This window comes from Hoplias malabaricus, chromosome 6, assembly GCF_029633855.1.
Source record: "Hoplias malabaricus isolate fHopMal1 chromosome 6, fHopMal1.hap1, whole genome shotgun sequence".
NCBI lineage: Eukaryota > Metazoa > Chordata > Actinopteri > Characiformes > Erythrinidae > Hoplias > Hoplias malabaricus.
The window spans coordinates 21,414,912-21,436,812 of NC_089805.1; positions in this window are offsets into that span (position 1 = coordinate 21,414,912).

The window sequence follows — 21,901 nt, forward strand, 5'->3', positions numbered from 1 at the left end:
GAAACCTTTTACCCACTCCCACAATTAGAACTAGAGAAGATTATCACCTCCGCAAACTGTACAACTTGCACACTTGATGCAATTCCCACAAAGTTGCTCAAAGAAGTATTACCAGCTATTATTGATCCTCTTTTAACTATAGTAAACTCATCGCTTAGTCTGGGCCATGTACCCAAAGCTTTTAAACTAGCAGTTATTAAACCTATGATCAAGAAACCAAATCTTGATGCTTGTACACTGTCTAATTACAGGCCTATTTCTAATTTGCCATTTCTGTCTAAGATCTTAGAAAAAGCTGTGGACCAACAACTTAGTTCATATCTACATAAGAATCATATATATGAAAAATTCCAATCTGGATTCAGGCAACATCATAGTACAGAGACAGCTCTAGTCAAGATAACAAATGATCTTCTTCTTGCCTCTGATCAAGGCCACGTATCCCTGTTGGTGCTTCTTGACCTAAGCGCAGCCTTCGATACAATAGACCACAATATTCTCATAGAAAGGTTAGAAAACATGGTTGGAATCACAGGGACAGCCCTATTATGGTTCAAATCTTACTTAACGGAACGTTATCAATTCGTAAAAGTAAACAATCTAAATTCAAATTATTCTAAAGTAAGATTTGGAATTCCACAAGGCTCTATTTTAGGACCATTATTATTTACATTATACATGTTACCGCTAGGCACAGTTATAAGAAACCATGACATTAACTTTCACTGTTACGCAGATGAAACACAATTGTATATTTCAGCCAAGCCCGATGACAAACACAGATTAAAGAAAATAGAGGACTGTGTGAAAGACGTGAAAGGCTGGATGTTGCGTAACTTCCTCCTTCTAAACAGCAACAAAACAGAGGTCCTACTTTTTGGTCCAAAAGTGACAAGAAATAAATTATCAGACTTAATTTTAAATCTAGCTAACTTTCCAGTTAAACCTGGTTCAGCAGCAAAAAATCTTGGTGTCATAATTGACCCGGATTTATCATTTGATCAACACATAGGTAGTATCACTAGGACAGCTTTTTTACATCTTCGCAATATTGCTAAGATTAGAAATGCCTTATCCCTCCAGGATGCAGAAACATTAGTACATGCCTTTATTACTTCAAGGCTTGACTACTGTAACCCACTACTGTCAGGATGCACCAGCAGCAATTTAAGAAAACTTCAACTAGTTCAAAATGCTGCAGCTAGGGTCCTCACTAAAACTAGAAAATTTGAACATATCAGCCCAGTTTTATCATCACTTCATTGGCTGCCTGTTAAATTCCGCATTGACTACAAAATATTGTTATTAACATATAAAGCTCTACATGGGCTTGCTCCTGAATATCTTCAAGATACAATTTCCTATTATGAGCCTCCACGTTCACTCAGATCACAGAATACTGGATTTTTAAATGTTCCCAGAATTCAGAAGGCCTCAGCTGGGGGAAGAGCCTTTTCTTATAAAGCCCCCCAACTCTGGAATGATCTTCCAGAAAATGTTCGGGACTCAGACACAGTCGCAATCTTCAAATGTAGGCTAAAAACTCATTTGTTTAGTTTATCATTTGGTAGCTAATGCTCCCCCATAGATAAAGGCGGCAGATCCGGGGGGTCCATGGACACAGGGAATTATAGTATACTGAGACGCTGGTGCTGTCGTCCCGCCGCTTCTCGCGATCACTTTAGGTTTGTTGACGGTGGAGCGGAGGGATGCCAGTGTTTCAGGATGCTCCCGTGTCTGTGTGTCCTCCTGGTTCTCTCCTTTTAGTTAATGCTGTCATAGTCAGATCTGCCGGAGTCATTAGCCACACTCTGGAAATTTTCATATTTTCTACTTTACAAACACAAAACAGTTCAAAACTAATTCCATCCCTTTACATCTTTTCGAGTAAACGACTGCCCACCTGTCTGTCTGGACACTGATGGATGACTGTCGAGATCCTCCTCCACGCTTCAGACCAGCTGCCCACGCTCCAGCAACCACCAAGTGCCTTGAAGCTGTCCCTACACTGAAGTTCTCATGGACTACTAACTATCATCACCAGTAGATTGACCAGAGGAGGATGGGTCACCCCTTGTGAGCCTTGGTTCCTCCCAAGGTTTCTTCCTCAGCTGGGGGAGTTTTTCCTTGCCACTGTCGCCCCTGGCTTGCTCACTTGAGGGTTTTACATTTGTCTTTACATTTCATGTCAAATCTTGTCTTACTGGAATTCTGTGAAGCTGCTTTGTGACAACATCAGTTGTGAAAAGCGCTATATAAATAAATTTGATTTGATTTGATTTATTCTGTGAAAAGAGAAATGCACATTTGACCAGTAGATTAAAAAATGAATTATATTTTTTAAATATAATGAAAAAGCATATATTTGATCATTTCCTCTTTTAGTAGCACTACTTACCCATCCATGCTTATCAATGTAGATATCAGATTCATACATATTATGTTCATATGTTTGAATTTTAAAATATTCCCTAATAAAGAGTTGAACATTTTTAGTGACCTTTATTTTAATAGGACACATCAAACAGTGTCATTGCAGACTAAAGTAATTTTTTACAATCAATGTCACATACATGTTTTATAGCAAGGTGGTCCATGTACCTTTTGTTAATTGGTTTTCCATTTCTAATCCTGCAATAGAAAAACTGAACATTTCCCTATTTTGAGTGATATAAATATCATTGATTTAAGGAAAACAACCCGTTTCTACAACATAATGAAACTAAATATGAAAAATGAATATGAACAAATATAAATTAAAATAACAAGTTTTTCTCTTTCCTGCTTGTGGGTGATTATGGATTGGGCTACAGATTTTAGCCAGAACCGGAAGTTTTTATCGCTTTAGGACCATATATTTTGAAACAGAGGAACTTATTCTGCTGGTATATTAAAGATGAACATACTTGACACGTTTCATGATTTAATTAGAAATATGGTCAAGCAAGGGGCAACATATGCTGAGATTTCTATGCACATGGGTGTCCGGAGAGGGGGTTCTAAGGCTAATCTAAATATAACATAAATCTAAATATATCGGAATATTTTAATATTCCCTGTATTTGTGTTTTATGTGTTGGAAGAAAAGAAAAATTAATAAAATTGACATTCTCTGTTGATAACATCCAAAATAGGGAAATGAGTCGTTCTCAGTTTTTTCATTGCAGGGTTAGAAATGGAAAACCAATTAGCAAAAGTACATGGACCCAAGACCTCAGATATGTTTGTTTGGGGTTTTATTTACCTTTTAGCTCTATATTTTTGCAGCATTAGTATTCAATTCCTCACTTTTGGATTAATCTATTCAAAAACACAGGTACGTCACTTCCGGCTGACTACTCGCGTGCTCGTTGATTTGAAATTGTTTGCTGTTTGTCGCTGTTTATTTACAATCTCTATTGCACATTCTTTGGCATTGCTTATCCTAGTGTGCTGTCTTCATCGTTCCTAACCCACCGTGCTTCTTAACTTCATTTTTGTTGTACATATTATTTCTCATTGTTTATTTTTCTCTCTTCATGGCGCCTGCCGAGGAACGAGCCCTTTCTGAGCTCGGCGCGGAGCTCGAGCAGCTCGGTCGCCGGATTCAGCGTCTCTTGGAGAAGCAGACGGAGCTCCAGCGGGAGAAGACGAGACTCGAGGCAGCACGCGACGCCTCCTACGTGGCTGTCGCCTCTGCGGCTCCTCTGCCGCGGCGGTACCCATCTACACGCGTGCACCGGGATGGGAGCGCCAGCGTGGGCGTGGGAAGCCGAGGCCGTCCCCCCCTCCACCGCAGCCAGTCTTCACTTCTGCCAACCGGTTTGAGGTGCCCAGCTCCTGGCCTTCACCTGCTCCAGCACCGAAGACTAAACAGGACGGTGTTCTTATTATTGGTGATTCTATATTTAGACATTTAAAAGTGCCGGGGATAAAGAGTAATGCAACCGTGTCTTGTCTCCCAGGCGCACGTGTCCTGGACGTTGCCAGGCGGCTTCCGTCGGCACTTCGGCACCGTCGTTCTCCACGTGGGAACGAACGACATCTCCGCCTACCTACCGTCGAGGATGCGAGGCGTTTAGCAGGCTCTTCAGGCTCCACTCCTGGCTCCTGGATTGGTGCGGCACTGTCTACGTCGACAACTGGGAGTGCTTTCGTGAGCGTCCAGGCCTGTATCGTTGGGATGGGCTTCATCCGAGCCGTCTAGGATCCGTAGTTCTCTCTGAGAACATTGAGGTGGTTCTGCGCTGGAACTGACTGGTCATTCCCAGTCACATCAGTCAGGTAGGTGGAATGGATAGCGAGCAGGTAAGTAATATTAAAATTCCTAATGTTCCTCCTGACCATCTCTCTACTGCTAGTATGATGAGTAGCATGTCCATATCACCCACTCTGATTAACACTAATACATTTTTCAGCATTGAGACTGTGTCTGTTCCCCGCAAAGCTTGTTATCACAAACGCCCAAAAATCAGTTTTAACAACCTAATTAGAATTAACACCAAGGCACTGCAGCGAACGCAATATTTCAGCACTTCCAGCATGAAATTAGGGCTTTTAAATATACGATCTCTAACATCCAAAGCACTCACTGTCTGTGATATTATTACTGATAACAAACTCTATGCATTATGTCTCTGCGAAACATGGGCTAAACCCAATGAATACATTGCCCTAAATGAGTCCACTCCCCCTGGCTTCAGCTATTACAGTTGCCCACGAACATCTGGTCGTGGTGGTGGTGTAGCCACAATTTATGACCCTACCATTGACACAACACAAAAATCTAGTTATGATACTAAATCCTTTAAAGTACTTACTCTTAAAGTCACTGCATCAAAAAGGCAGCACTCGTTTAGGCTCATCACAATCTATCGTCCTCCTGGCCATTATACAGAATTTCTTTGTGAATTTGCTGATTTTCTCTCAAGTGTAGTTATCGTATCAGAAAAGGCCTTAATTGTTGGTGATTTCAATATTCACTTTGAGAAGGACCATGATCCACTTAAAATTGCACTTGAATCAATTTTGGATGCGCTAGGGTTCACTCAGAATGTTACTGGGCCCACTCATCAATGCAAACACACATTGGTCCTAGTGTTAACACGGGGCATTGAGATAAAGAATCTATCCAATCTCTCACTACATGAGACCATCTCTGATCACCATCTAATCACATATGAAATTTTGATATTTGTCCACAACCACGCTATATTAGAAAGCGCACTATAACATCCTTAACAGTTAGTGATTTTATCAACAACCTTCCAGACCTTACCACCATTTCTTTTCCAACTCACCCAAATGACCTTGAGCTCATTACAAACAACCTACAACACTTATTGTGTACAAACCTAGATAGTGTTGCACCAGTCAAGACCAAACAATTTAGAGAGAAAAGGCTTGCTCCATGGTACAGTGACAGCATGCGTGCATTAAAACTGGCTGCTCGTAACCATGAACGTAAATGGAGAGACACAAAACTAGAATGTTTCCGAATTGCATGGCAGCACAGCCTCACCGACTACAAACATGCCTTATCTAAAGCCAAATCACAGTACATCTCTTCCCTTATAGAAAACAACAAAGACAACCCTAGATTCCTTTTTAGCACTGTATCGAATCTAATTGGAAACAAAAAGGAAATCAACCCCATTGTTCCCTCTGATTTCTGTAGCAATGACTTTGAGGTTTTTTAATGACAAAATTGATTGCATTCGCCTCAAAATCCAAAATCAGTCCAAAGTCACATCGGCTCTCGTAGATGAACCCCCCGCCAGCTCTGAGGTGCACTTAGACTACTTGAATTCTGTCGATGAAAATGACTTGCTTAGTTTAATTAGCTCATCTAAATCAACTTCATTCTTACTGGATCCTGTACCAACACAATTATTTAAACAAATTTTACCTAACTTCATTAGACCATTGCTCACAATAATAAACTCATCCCTCAACATTGGATATGTACCAAAACCTCTGAAACTAGCGGTAATCAAACCAATTATTAAAAAACCCAATCTTGACCCTCTTGTACTCACAAACTACAGGCCAATATCAAACCTCCCTTTTATTGCTAAGATTCTAGAAAAAGTCGTGTCACAGCAGTTGTGCTCTTATCTACAAAACAATGACATTCATGACATTTTTCAGTCTGGATTTAGACCAAATCACAGCACAGAAACGGCTCTAACAAGAGTAACTAATGACTTACTCCTTTCACATGATAAGGGCTATATCTCTATTCTGGTGCTGCTTGACCTTAGTGCAGCATTTGATACCATAGATCATGTGATGCTTCTTGATAGGCTGGAAAATCTGGTAGGAATAAAAGGATCTGCCCTCTCTTGGTTCAGATCTTATTTATCCGATGGTTATCAATTTGTTTATCTGAATAATAAATCCTGTAATCATACTTTAGTTAAATATGGTGTTCCACAAGGATCAGTGCTTGGCCCTGTATTGTTCACACTCTACATGCTGCCACTGGGTAGACTAATCCGTAAGCATGGGATTCAATTCCACTGTTATGCTGATGACACACAACTGTATATATCAGCCAAACCCAATGATGTTGCTTGTCTACGTAAAATAACAGAATGTCTAACTGAAATTAAAGACTGGATGATGCAAAATTTTCTCATGTTAAATTCTGATAAAACTGAGGTCTTGTTACTAGGTACAGATACTCAGATACATTCACTCAGAAATGCTGCTATTAACCTTGATAATTCAACAGTAAAACACAATGCCATCATTAAAAACTTAGGGGTAGCCTTTGATTCGACTCTCACATTTGATACCCACATATCCAATACAGTCAAAACCGCCTTCTTCCACCTACGCAATATTGTCAAAATTCAGCATATTTTATCATTAAAAGATGCAGAGAAACTAGTGCATGCTTTTATAACTTCACGTCTAGACTACTGCAATGCGCTCCTGGCAGGGAGCTCGTGCAAAGCGTTACACAAGCTTCAGTTAGTTCAAAATGCAGCAGCCAGGGTGCTCACTAGAGCTAGAAAATTCGAACATATCACCCCAGTTCTCTCGTCCCTACACTGGCTACCTGTAAAATTTCGCATTGACTATAAAATACTCCTCTTATCTTATAAATCTCTAAATGGTTTAGGCCCGCAGTATCTTACTGAACTTCTCATACCTTATCGCCCGTCATGTACACTTCATTCACAGGATGCCCATCTACTCTTTGTTCCTCGCATTAAGAAAAACACAGTAGGAGGAAGAGCCTTTTCTCACAAAGCTCCTCAACTCTGGAATAGCCTTCCGGTTACTGTTCGGGGCTCAGACACACTCTCAATCTTTAAATCTAGATTAAACAAATTAGCTTTTCAAACAAGCTTTTGGTTAATCACTCACTTTCAGGTTACTCCTTCTATATTGGTGTTCGGGCTGGTTTTCATATTATCACTGTTCTGTATTAACCCTGTCATATCACCATAGCTACAGCATTCTTAGTTAGCTTTGTAGTAACCGCCAACACGCTGTTTGTCGCTGGGTTCTCTTGCCTGACCAGTGGAAGCTTTTTTCGCAGGACAAATTTGCCCGTTCTTTACCATGACCCTACTAACCTCTGTATTTTTATTTGTTCCCTTTGTCTGGCTTTCTTTCTCCTGTCTCTCTCTCATGCTTTGAGATGTCCTGCTGCTCTCCGGGTGTTGCCCTGATCCAGCCCGTGTCCTGTACAAGATCCTGTCCTTGTCTCATCTACACTATCATGCTTGGCCATGCTGTTTTATTTCAGATTAACTCTGCACCTAATTTTAACTCACACTGAATCCCTGATCACCTCCTCCGTCATCAGACTCATACATCACTAATATAATCCTCACCATTTTCATTTCTGCTTCTCCAACATCACTAATATACTACATTTATATTACTATAACCCCTTCATCGGTCATCATTTCACTTTTACTTCTGTTCTCTGTTGTTTCTCCGGTGTCGACCCGAGGAGGATGGGTTCCCCGTATGAGTCTTGATTCCTTCCAAGGTTTCTTCCTTGTGTGCTGAGGGAGATTTTCCTTGCCACTGTTGCCCCTGGCTTGCTCATAGGAGGCTTGGACCCGGATCTCTGTAAAGCTGCTTTGTGACGACTTTTTGTTGTGAAAAGCGCTATATAAATAAAATTTGATTGATTGATTGATTGAAAAACCATATTCAAAATGGCAAGTGACTGACAGTAGTTGCAAAGTTTTTTTGCATAGACTTTGTCACCTTCTGTAAAAGAATCACAACTTAGCCAAGTCTTTGCAATTTACAATGCTCACTTCTGAGCCAGGCTTCAAGCTCCTTCATTCCTGCATCTGTAAGCTTGTTAAAAGAGAGATGTAACCCTGGAAGGTGAGACTCTGTGTTCCGGAGTGCGGAGACCAAGTGTTTGCATGACATTCCTGTAATGTTGCAAGCTTCAAGACTTTAAGAAGGACGCCATAATCAAAACAATAAAGTTGTATTAGAAATGCACAGAATAAACAGCATTGACATAGATACTGCAATATATTAAAGAAAAGGTATGGTTAATGATGTATTAATATATCTCTCTCAACTTTTTGTGTATTCAGATATAGTTTTTTTGGTTTGATTTGTATTCAGGATACAATATTAAATCTGCAGCACTGCATGAAAAGTTACAATGCTCAAAGTATGTCTTATGATGAAATTTTTAAATAATCAAAAAGCCCCACTGATGTTTTAAGGACATGAAAAAAACACTGCAGTTACAGAGTGAAACTACTTCTAGTGTTCAGTAGCAAGGAAATTGAACAAATATACTATGATCACAAATATGGATAAAAAAATTAGGTGCAATGTAAAGTTAAAATGACAATGGCCAAATATGAATATAAATACAGAATATATGCAATTAGCCCCAGTTTTTACTGATCGGTAGGTATTGTACTAGTAAAATTACATAGTTTATATCTATAGTATATAGTTTATAGGTAGTTTATATCTCAATGGTTATTAATATGTGTAGTAATAGCACTATATAGCATGATGTGCAACAGTGCAAATCAGTGCAGTTTAGACATCAGGAAGTACTCAGTCCTTAGGGTCACCTTATGCTTCCTTGTATGAGGCTTTATGATTTGCATTGTTACCTGCTCTGATACTAATTCTGTAAAGCTGCCTTGTAACAATGTCAGTTGTAAAAAGCCCTGTATAAATATATTTTGATTGATTGATGTCTTTTAGGCGGCACGGTGGCGCAGCAGGTAGTGTTGCAGTCACACAGCTCCAGGGGCCTGGAGGTTGTGGGTTCGATTCCCGCTCCGGGTGACTGTCTGTGAGGAGTTGGTGTGTTCTCCCCGTGTCCGCGTGGGTTTCCTCCGGGTGCTCCGGTTTCCTCCCACAGTCCAAAAACACACGTTGCAGGTGGATTGGCAACTTGAAAGTGTCCGTAGGTGTGAATGTGTGTGTGTCTGTGTTGCCCTGTGAAGGACTGGCGTCCCCTCCAGGGTGTATTCCCGCCTTGCGCCCGATGATTCCAGGTAGGCTCTGGACCCCCCGCGACCCTAAATTGGATAAGTGGTTACAGATAATGGATGGATGGATGATGGCTTTTAATTGATTAATTGGCTTACAGTTGATTGACTGTACAGTTTTAATGAAACAAGGAGGAAAAACTTTGCAACGCACTGTATTATGCACTTTTTTGTGCACATACAATAATTATAATGATGCTTTAATGCACATAAAAAAATTTAGCATGTCTGCATGAGATTAAAACCTAAATTTTTTTTTTTTACACCTTAAACACTTGTATTTTGTTAAACAACTGGCAGCATTTACCTCATTATTTCCAGTCGACAATGTGGGCTCTTCAGTCCACTGCAGAGTAGTTCCACTCCTGTATCACCTATGTTGTTGTTACTCAGATCCAATTCTCTTACAGGAGAATTTCCAATTCGAAGTGCAGAAGCCACATTTTCACAAGCTTTATCAGAGAGTTCACAGCCAGAGAGTCTGCAGCTAACAAAACACATAATGTATCTGCATTTTAAAGTTATATTTTAATAAGATTTAGACATTTGTCATGCAACTGCTTATGGTATAGATTTAGTATAGAATAAAGTATATTTTGATGTTTCAGGGCTTCATTTAAAATTATGTTTAGGTTATATTTATTACCATAGTGGTTAGCAAGCTAATGTAAATAGTATAATACTAGTATAATAGTATAATATTATTATATAATAGCATAATAATAATGATAATAATAATAATAATACAAGGTGCTCCAGTTAGCCACAACATTAAAACCAGTGACAGATTAACACTGATTATTTAGTTACAGTGGAGCCTATCAAGAGGTGGGATATATAAGGCAGCAAATAGGCACTTTCTGAAGGTGAAATGTTGCAAGCTGGGAGGGGGCGCTGTGGGAGCTCACTGATTGGTCATGTCACACTGAAAATGGGTCGGGAAAAAACAAGCACAGTAGCCGACCAAAGTTGTGAATTTAGCGCTGATTTTGGGTTAAAGGAAGGCAGAAGGAAGCTTAAAACAGACAAAATACTCAGAAGACTTTATGCTCACAGGTGTGAGACTTTATCATTTAAATATGTGTGTTTTAAGCCTCAGTATGATGGAAATTCATCTGCTGTGGTGTGCTAAAACAGAAGTACACCTTGCTCCCCCACCCCAGCCCTACGTTAATGCAGTATACCATGTAAATAATTTGAGAAGGTATGATGTATGAAAAATGTAGATACTGCCCATCTCTAGTCCTGGGGCCTTGATGAAACTTCAGTTACATGCTTTGGACAAAATACCACAAGAATCAAACAACACAATACCATCTCAACAGCTTTTTAATCCTTTTTTCAACCTAGTCCATCATTTTCAGGTAATGTATTATTATGCTATTATCAATAAAATGTTTTGATCAATAAACTGAGTTTAATCTTTACATAGAAAAAAGTGCATCACAACTTACATGGCCTTCTTTGATGTCCTGATGACTGGCAGTAGTCTTTCATAATTTGATGGTTCTGTTTTGTATTGCCTTAGATCAAATATATCTATCACATCCTCTGACATTAAGAACACAAACGCCAGGGCCGAACAATGCTCAGGCTCCAGTTTTTCCTCTAAGAGTGTACCAGTATTCAAACTCTCTTGAATGTTCTTCAGCAAGCAATCTTGGTTCATTTCGTTCAAGCAGTGGAAAAAGTTAATTACTGCAGTCTCACTTATGTCATCCTCTCTGATCTTACTATTAATAAATCGGACAATTTCATCTCTCTTTTCAAAGGGTTTCTGTGGGTGATGTAGGAGACTTCAAAGGGGCTTCTGATTGGACTGAATAGAAAGGCCCAAAAGGAAATGTAGAAACTGGTCAAAGTGGCCATTCTTGCTGTTTAAAGCCTTCAACACAGCATTCTTAAGAACTTCAGTCAGTGTTATCTGATGTGTTGTAGAGCTGTCTGAATCAAGAACATTAATGCCCTCATTCAAGAACATGAACAGCAGCCAAATGCTCCTGGATGCTCAGGTGTAGAAAGCAGAAGACTCGTTCTCTGTATAATCCAAACTCTTCCCTGAAGAGCTGTGTACACATAGAGGAAAAATCTGATGCCTCACTAATATTGATGCCACACTCCTTCAGGTCATATTCATAGAATATCAAATTATTTTTCTCCAACTCTTGAAAAGCTAATTTCGCCAAGTTCAGGATCATTTTTTGTCACTTTCTGACAACTTGAGCAAATCGTCATGCATGTTACACTGGTACTTTCTGTTTTTCAGATAAGTCTGAATGAGCAGGTAATGAATATACAACTGAGTTTGATTATTTGGAATTTCACCAAGCTCTGACTTGTAGCTGACTTGTAATGACTTGTAGCATTACATCAAGGACAGTAGCTATAATCCAGCAAAAAATTGGTACGTGGCACATCATATGAACACTCCGACATGATTTCATATGCTTTATGATCTTGTTGGTCAAATCAGGGTTGCTACATTTCTTCTGAAAATAGACTTCTTTCTGTGAGTCACTGAATCCTCTGACCTCTGTCACACGTTGGATATACTGAGATGGGATCTGACTGGTTGCATCTGGACGTGATGTAATCCAGAGAAGGGCATTGGGTAGTAGATTTCCTTTTATTAGATTTGTTAGAAGCACTTCAACTGATACTGGCTCCATTATATCATAACAATTCCTAGTATTTTGAAAGTCTAACGGCAGTTGACATTCATCCAATCCATCCAAAACAAGCAAAATTTGAATGTCATTTTCAATTATTTCAATATTTTTGAGCTCAGGAAAATATTCCTGCAGAAGTCCCATCATACTGCAGTCTTTCTTTTCGAGATTCAGATCACGGAAGAAAAGAGGCAGTATGAGGTTGATGTCTTGATTAGCATTATTTTCTGCCCAGTCAAGAATGAACTTTTGAACAGACACTATTTTTCCAATGCCAGCAATTCCCTTAGTTAAAACCATTCTGATGTGCTGTGATTCACGCGGTGCCTTAAAAATGTCTCTTAACTTAACTGGAGTTTCCTGTTTGCTGAAATTCTTAGCAGCTTTCTCAATAATTCTCACTTCATGTTCATTTTGGACAGCATCACTTCCACCTTCAGTGATATAGAGCTCAGTGTAGATGTTGTGCAACACAGCTTGTGTTTTTGGTAGTGCCAGTCCTTCACGGATGTGTCTAAATCTCATTCTTAACTTTTCCTTGACCTTTTCTTGACATTTATCCACTTGTCTAACTGTGAATATACAACAAATGCTTAAGGTTATCCACTTGTAAATGCTAATTAAATGTAGTGAACTAAATAAGTAAATGTGTAATGATTTCTCAGTACTGATATAATTGTTAAGCATTATAATTACAGACAAAATCAACATACTCAATGCCATCTGGAATGTGACTTTCAAAACCTCAGAGAAGCTTCTCATCATCTTTTCAGCAACATCCTGAGCATTATATTCAGCCAATGTCTCAAAACCATTCCATTCCATTCCATTATCTGTAACCGCTTATCCAATTTAGGGTCGCGGGGGGTCCAGAGCCTACCTGGAATCATCGGGCGCAAGGCGGGAATACACCCTGGAGGGGACGCCAGTCCTTCACAGGGCAACACAGACACACACACACATTCACTCACACACTCACACCTACGGACACTTTCGAGTCACCAATCCACCTGCAACGTGTGTTTTTGGACTGTGGGAGGAAACCGGAGCACCCGGAGGAAACCCACGCGGACACGGGGAGAACACACCAACTCCTCACAGGCAGTCACCCGGAGCTGGAATCGAACCCACAACCTCCAGGCCCCTGGAGCTGTGTGACTGCGACACTACCTGCTGCGCCACCGTGCCGCCCCATGTCTCAAAACATTCAGGGTATTCATGGGACAAGTTTCTTTTAAACTCATTAAACTCTGAGGCAATCATCCTGCTCAGCATGTCTCGCAGAATTGTCAAAGTATCTTGTAAGGCTGGTATCTGAAACAGATGGAGCAACATATATCTTCTGAACACTTATATAATTACCTATATATAACATTATATAACAGTGGTACTCAACAAGCAGACTCCAGATTGATCAAGTGCAGATTGATGGTATGGAAGCAAATCTGTCTCATCAGACTTTGAAATATTACCACCTTTGAATTTGTAGCAGGGTGCTCCGGTTTCCTCCCACAGTCCAAAAACACACGTTGGTAGGTTGATTGGCGACTCAAAAGTGACCGTAGGTGTGAGTGTGTGTGTGTTGCCCTGTGAAGGACTGGCATCCCCTCCAGGGTGTATTCCCACCGTGACCCTGAATTAGATAAGCGGTTACAGATAATGGATGGATGGATGGAATTTGTAGCACTGAATTTATTTTGCACTGATATTATGCATCTGAATATAACTGCTCTTGAATAGAACTCGTGAATTTTCAAGAACACGTTTTCACTGTTATTATTCAAGGTTAATACATTCAGATAAAAAAAATTCAAGCTAAAAAAAATTCAAACAATAAATTGCTCAAATTCGGTAGACGAAATTCAGATACCAAAATACGAGTTACAAAAAATTTTGATACACATCCGGGACACCAAGGATGAGCAATCGATTCATTTGGATTTTCTCTTTCACCTTAAATGCTGCACTAGTTGCATTCTGTTGCCGCTAGATGGCGAAATACGAACACAACTTCCATACCGTGGAAAAACTACACTTTTAGCTTCTTTCCGCGGATGTTATCTCTCTTTTTTTTTTAAGTGTCTCAAAAGTCTGAAAGTCTCACTAAAGACACAATATAACAGACTACTGATATCCTGAAGATGAAGAAATTTTACTGTGGGAATTTTTTTGTAATGGCCCTGTGAACATAGCATGTGATATGACAGAAACGTGGAAACAATTCACTGAAGATAATTCACTGACCTTTATGTATTTCTTTTCATGTTCTCTGTGATTCTGCACAGCACACTCCTTACAAATGGGAAGCTCATCAGTAATGCAGAACATTTCCAAATCTCTGTGATGATCCTGGCAAAGACTTAGTTGTATGTCACTGGTCTTCATAAAGGCAGCAGAACCAAGGGGTGTTGATGTGTGCTTCACATACATCTCTGGTTCATACCTTGCCTCTTTAGTCTGTTCTTCTTGTTTAAAAGCTATTGGATGAATCATGGAGTCTTCACTATTCATTGAAAGATGGTCTGGTGTTGATGAATCCATCTGAACCCTGTTAAAATAGAAACATATCCGAGTTGCAATATTGTCATATACAGCAAAAATATAGTATATAGATTAAAACAAGTATTTTTAATTCTTACAGTAACTCTTCATAAATATAAGACTTGTTAAACTTTGGGCCAGTGTGCTGCATTAACTTCTTGAAGAATTATGTATCCAATTATTTGTCATCACCAAATCCACTCATAAATTTATCTTCCCCTGCCACCAGCCTCGGAACTGGCACTGTGAGCAGAGACATGGGAAAATGATGGGGCCAACTTAACTACACAGAGGGAACCAGGCCAATGGTTCTCTAGGACTCTTGGCCTCGAATGCTGAGGCATCACCAGAGATAGATCTTCTGATGACAGGACCACTGCATCTCAACATCTAAATTCTAATCCATAAAATTTACCAGCAACACACCGAGAATTTTAGGAAAGCATAAAACAAGACCTTGGATCTTTAGTCTGTTCTCCTTGGTTGAAAGATATTGGATGAATCATGAAGTCTTCACTCTTCATTGAAAGATGATCTGGTGTTAATGAGTGCATCTGAACACTAAAACAAATAATTGCACACTGTTGTAATATTGTCATTTGATTTGGCATAAACCTAAAAACAGGAAACTTGTCAGTAATGCAGAATATTTCCAAATCTCTGTGATGATCCAGGTAAAGACTTAGTTGTATGTCACTGGTCTTCATAAGGCAACAGATCCAAGGGGTGTCAACATGAGCTTCACATACATCTCTGGTTCATACCTTGTTTCTTTAGTTGGTTCTCCTTGATTTAAAGATATTGTATGACTCATGGAGCCTTCACTATTCATTGAAAGATGGTCTGGTGTTGATGAATCCATCTGAACCCTAAAATAATAGAAACACACAAGTTTCAATATTGTCATATACAGCAAAAATACAGTATATCGTTTTAAAGTATTATTTTTCATTCTTTCAGTAACACTTACATATAACATATAATACATATAAGACTCATTAAACTTTGGCACAGTGTGCTGCATTAACCTTTTTTGCAGGATGATTATGTTTTCCTTCCTCATACCCTTTTTATTTTTCCTATATTCCTTTCTTTCTTACCTTGTTTTTTTAGTTTTTTTCCTTTAAAAATTTTCATCCCTTTTCCTCTTTTCAGTTTTCCGATAGTTTCCCTTTCATTTTCTATTTTCAAACATTTTAATAACTTTTAAATAAATGTTTGTGTTAGCAGGCTTGTTTTTGTCTTGTACTTATACTGATGCCTTCAATAAATTCTAATTTCTCTGACTATATGTCTCTTTGAAATTAATATATTAGTAATAATAATAACAAAAACACTATATTCATAGTTTAATGTAATAGTACTATCCTATAAGAAAATCATGAAAACGGAAATGCAAGACATGGCTTAACATGGGCGCGGTACCATGAGCAGAAACGAAAGTAAACTGATATGCTGTTGTTTTTGGCTGTATGACTATTCAGCCAATGATTAATTAGTCATGACACTATCAGTCATGATTAATTTAATCACACAATCGGGGCGATTTTAAGTTTTTAGTCAAGTTAAACTGCTTGACCGTCAGTTTCCAAAGTGCGGATAGCTTGACTCCAGTAAACAGCGTAGGAAGCTTCCGGTATACAGCTCTTCCTATTCGCAGTTTCGTCAACTTTTAGAGAGATAGGATAGATACTTTACCGTTTTAAATCACGTTAAAGAGGCAAAACACGCTTTGATTATTTCATACATTTACGTATTTTGTTTACTTTTCTATAAACACTTAACTGGCTTTGAATAGTAATCCTGGTGGACATGTAGAAATACAGATTACATTTTACTGTCATTAAACAGAGGTAGCTCACTGTATAATATTCTCATGGATTTATACTGAATACCTACCAATATGGATTTCTCAAATATTACCCATAATGCCTAAACCATTCCACTGTCATTAAACAGAGGGACCTCTTGGCTATTAACTGTATGATTTTGGTAAAATTTCACTGCATACTTTTCTCATAAACTCATACTGAATTACATTCCAATATGGATTTCTCAAAAATTACCCATAATGCCTAAACCATTCCACTGTTATTAAACAGATTAATCTCTTGGCTATCAGCTGTATGATTTTGGCAAAATTTCACTGTGTACTTTTCTCATAAACTCATACTGAATACATTCCAATATGGATTTCTCAAAAATTACCCATAATGCCTAAACCATTCCACTGCCATTACACAGAGGGACCTCTTGGCTATCAACTGTATGATTTTGGTAGAATTTCACTGTGTACTTTTCTCATAAACACATATTACATACGTACTGATATGGATTTCTCAGAATTTACCCATAATGCTTAAACCATTGTACTGTCATTAAACAGAGTGACCTCTTGGCTATCAGCTGTATGATTTTGACAGAATTTCACTGTATATGCTTCGCATAGATAAGAAAGATATTTTCTGAAACCCATGGGAAAGGGCCTTGTGCATTTTCATATCATATGGCAAAAGCATTTGAGTTACAGTTGTTTTTCTGTGATGCTTGGAGGGCAGACTGCACAGCTGTTTTTAAACAGAATCTGGAAATACACAGTAATTCAAGTTCTTCATAATTTTGATAATTATTAACGCTCAAGTTGTTAGGATGTTGGAGTTGGGGGGGTTAGAGGTGGTTCGGTATAGGTTGGAAACTAACCCTAGCTGTCTATGTTTTTGAACATAACCTACATGACAACCAATCAAATGAGAGCATCCATCCGCTACAGAGCAACCCAGAATACAGCATGCCATGCTTATGTAACTGCAGGGAAGAGACCACTGATGCAACAGCAGAATATATAGTGCCTTGCAAAAGTATTTGGCCCCCTTGAACTTTTCAAACTTTTGCCACATTTCAGGATTCAAACATAAATATATGAATTTTTTATTTTTTGTGAAGAATCAACAACAAGTGGGACACAATCGTGAAGTGGAATGAAATTTATTGGATGTGTCAAACTTTTTTAACAAATAAAAAACTGAAAAGTGAGGCAGGCAATATTATTCGGCCCTCTTGCGTTAATAATATTGCATGCCCCACTTTTCAGTTTTTTTATTTGATATTTTATTTTATTCAAGATTGTGTCCCATCAAGTCATTCTGATGTGCCATTTCAAAATAAAGGCCCTTTTGTGTTGTCCTATTTCTGTAACTTTAATTCCAAAATTAGATTATTAAAAGGAAACCATTAGTTTGCACAGAACAATTTCACTTCAGAATGATAGTACAACACCTGATTATGTCACTCACTTAATATCAACCCAGTAAACATTTAGCCGTTGATTCAAGGTTGAAATAACGTAATGACTGCCGTCTAATCGACATTCTCTTATGGTTGAAAATGAAAGTTGAAAAGACGTCCAAACACAGACATTTTAAAGACGACTATTAGATGTATTTTGGACGTCCACTGACGTTATTAATTGGTCCTGAAATAAATTACTTGTATAAAACGCGTATAAAACGCATTTTGGATGTCCACTGATGTTATCAATTGGTCACCACTTAACTAACTTATTAAGATGGAATTTGGACGTCCATTGACGGACAGACTACTTTTAGACCTATTTTGAACGTCCAGGGACGTTCCTTGTTTACTGGGAAGTTATTCTGATGTGTCATTTCATAAAAGAACCACTGTAAATGATCACATTTAGTTATGCACACACTCTATATTGAAACTATTAATAAAACACATCCTCCTGTTTGCACACACCACTTTCACCTCATAATGAAAGTACACCAACTGAAGATGTCTCTCACTTAATATCAAGTTATTCTGGTGTGCCATTTCAGAATAGTACCACTGTAAAACATCACATTTCAGTTATTTTCACTTTTTATTAAAAAAAATCTTAAACAAATATTCCAGTTTGCACACACAATTTTTATTTCATAATGAAAGTACACCACCTGAATATGTCTCTCACTTAATATCAAGTTATTCTGGTTAGTAATGCCAGAACAACAGCCATGTAAATGACAATTTATCAGTTATATTTCCTTCATGTTTAAACTGTTATTAAATGGAATACTCTTGTTTTTACACACTAGTTTCAATTTATAACAATGATAGTACAGCACCTGAGTGAATTATTTAATATCAAAACATTCTGGTTTTCGCCCACAAGTTGACTGAGAGTCTGATACCTTCAGTGCAGAAATCTGGCCTCACAGTCAGGATTCTGCCAGCTGCATTGTGATTGGCTTTCTGTACATCCGCACATAAGCATTTCCATGTATAATTTTGTACAGGTTCTTATTGAAGGCTGTGTGAGAACCAAATCTGCAATTACCCGCATCTTTCTCTAGTCTGCCCTCTCAAGGAAGCCTCCAGTTATTAGCATAACACATAGGCAAGATCACACAGGCAACAGTTGTGTTCACGAAACAGATCGATTTTACATAAACGCATGGCCAAACAGCAAAGTATAGATTCTCTATGGGGTGTAGGTCAGGCAAGTTTGCTGGTCAATCAAGCACAGTGATACTGTGGGTATTAAACCAGGTACTGGTACTTTTGGCAGTGTGGACAGGTGCCAAGTCCTGCTGAAAAATGAAATTCGCATCTCCATAAAGCTTGTCAACAGAGGGAAGCATTAAATGCTCTAAAGTTTACTGGTAGACATCTACGCTGACTTTGGACTTGATATAACACAGTGGACCAATACTAGCAGATGACATGGCTCCCCAAACCATCACTGATTGTGGAAACATCACACTAGACTCAAGCAGCTTGAATTGTGTGTCTCTCCACTCTTCCTCCAGACTCTGGGACCTTGAGTTCTAAATGAAATGCAAAATTCACTTTCATGTGAAAACAAGCAACAGTCCAGTCCTTTTTCTCCTTGGCCCAGGTAAGACACTTTTGGTGTTGTCTCTTAGTCAAGAGTGGCTTGACACAAGGAATGTGACAATTGTAGCCCATGTCCTGGAAACGTCTGTATGTTGACTCTTGATGCACTGAGTCCAGCAGCAGTCCACTCATTATGAATCTCCACCAAATATTTGAATGGCCTTTTTTTGACAATTCTTTCAATGCTGTGGTTATCCCTGTTGGTAACACTTCAAATTGCAGCCTGCTACACAGCAAATTCACCCGTGTTAAATCAACACTATTAGTGTTAAATTAACACTGTTAGTGTAATAATTTAACACTCTCGGTGTTAAGTTAACACTAATAGTGTTGATTTAACACAGAAGAATTTGCTGTGTAATTACTGGGTAAATACAGAGAAAGTACCTGTTAAGTAAGTTGTAAGATAAAATAAGTACTGAGTAATAAAGGGTATGCTACTAGAAATATGTGGTTATTCCTGGGTATCTTACAATTCATTTAATCATTTCCTCATTAGTCAGCTATGTACATATAATGCCTCAATACATATAGGCTAAACAGTGTAAAATATCTCTGAAGTATGTGATGATTATTGTTATTTATGAATATGGAATGGCATGGTTTGGTAGGTTGAAGAAAAAGCTAACGGCACAAGATATTGTGAAGTCAAGACGGCAAGTAGAAATAGATAAACTAATACAGGAGTTAAGGGCTCTTAGGAAGCAGTGGAGGCGAGTATGGTAGGGTGACCAGACGTCCTCTTTTACCCGGACATGTCCTCTTTTTAGACTAAAAAAATGTCCCGGCGGAATTTCACAAAATTTTGTTTTTCTAGAGCGTACATAGAATTTCGAGAAGCGTTTGGTTCACAAACTAGTCCCGCCCTCCCCTACTCCGTTTGGTTCGCTTGAGTGAGAAGGGGGAGTGGTGAAGTAACCTAAAATCTTCTGATTGCACGGTCTGACAAGGTCAATAACATTCTCTGTAAACATTTAATTGGCAGTCCCCCCACCCCAGAGACGTGTCCTCTTTTTCACCATCTCAGATCTGGTCACCCTAGAGTATGAGAAGAGGAAAGTCATAGCTAGTCATAACTGACTAATGAGGAAGTGATTAAATGAATTGTAAGATACCCAGTAATAACCACATATAACGAGTATCATGCCCTTTACTTACTCAGCACTTATTTTATCTTACGGCTTACTTAACAGGTACTTACTCTGTACTTACCCAGTGATTAGCAGGCTGTAATTTAAAGTGTTACCTCCCTGTTGCTTGTGCACCTTTTTCTACCACATTTTTCCTTCCACTCAACTTTCCATTAATATGCTTGGATACAGCAGGAGGGTGTCAATGACTGCCTTTTGTCAAGGACATTTGTCAAGTCAGCAGTCTTCCCCATGATTGTGTAGCCTACTGAACCAGACTAAGGGACCATTTTAAAGGCTTACAAAACCTTTGCAGGTGTTTTGTGTTGATTATTCTAATTTCCTGAGATAATGACATTTGGGTTTTCATTAGTAGTAATCAATAATCAATAAGCAATAATCATCAGCATTAAAAGAAATAAACTCTTGAAATAGATCACTTTGTTTGTAATGAATCTATATATGAGTTTCACATTTTGAATTGAATTACTGAAATAAATTAACTTTTTGATGATATTGTAAATTATTGAAATGCACCTTTATATCTCTACACCTTAAACAGATCATCTGTCTTCACAGTCTAACCTCGAAAATAAGGAAAAAAGTTAGTTAAATGGCTTTTAGCATCCAAAGTTCAGGATGGTTGGCCATCCTAATCGTGCCCCCTAGCACTCCAGCTTTGAATTCAACTCGCAGGAACGACTGTTTGTGCGGAAATGTCCAAAAGGAAAGTGTGTCCCTGCACATGCATTCGCATGCCTGGAATTAGCTTTGGCTGACTAAGTGGCTATGCCCATGACTAAATACTAATACTACACACGAGATTTCCTTTAAAATCACTTCTGTCCAAATGTTTTGTTTCAGCATGAAAAATCTAATTTCAGCTTAGTTCAGTCTTTCTGAAAGTAGTATTTCAAATAATCTTAAAAATCTTTTAAAAACACATATAGAAATACAACGCAATTTTGAAATGTGGCTTTAAAAAATATCTTAAAAATAGCTTTAAAAATTTACTTGATTAGCCAGCAGCTATTTGATCTTATTTACTGGTTGATTTAATGGTAAATATCTCTCTGGTTTCTTTTTCATTTGAGTTCTGATTTGTGATAAGATCTGCATTTGTTTATGAGTCATTCCTGCCACCCTTTGTTGTTTCCGCCTTTATCACTTACAAATC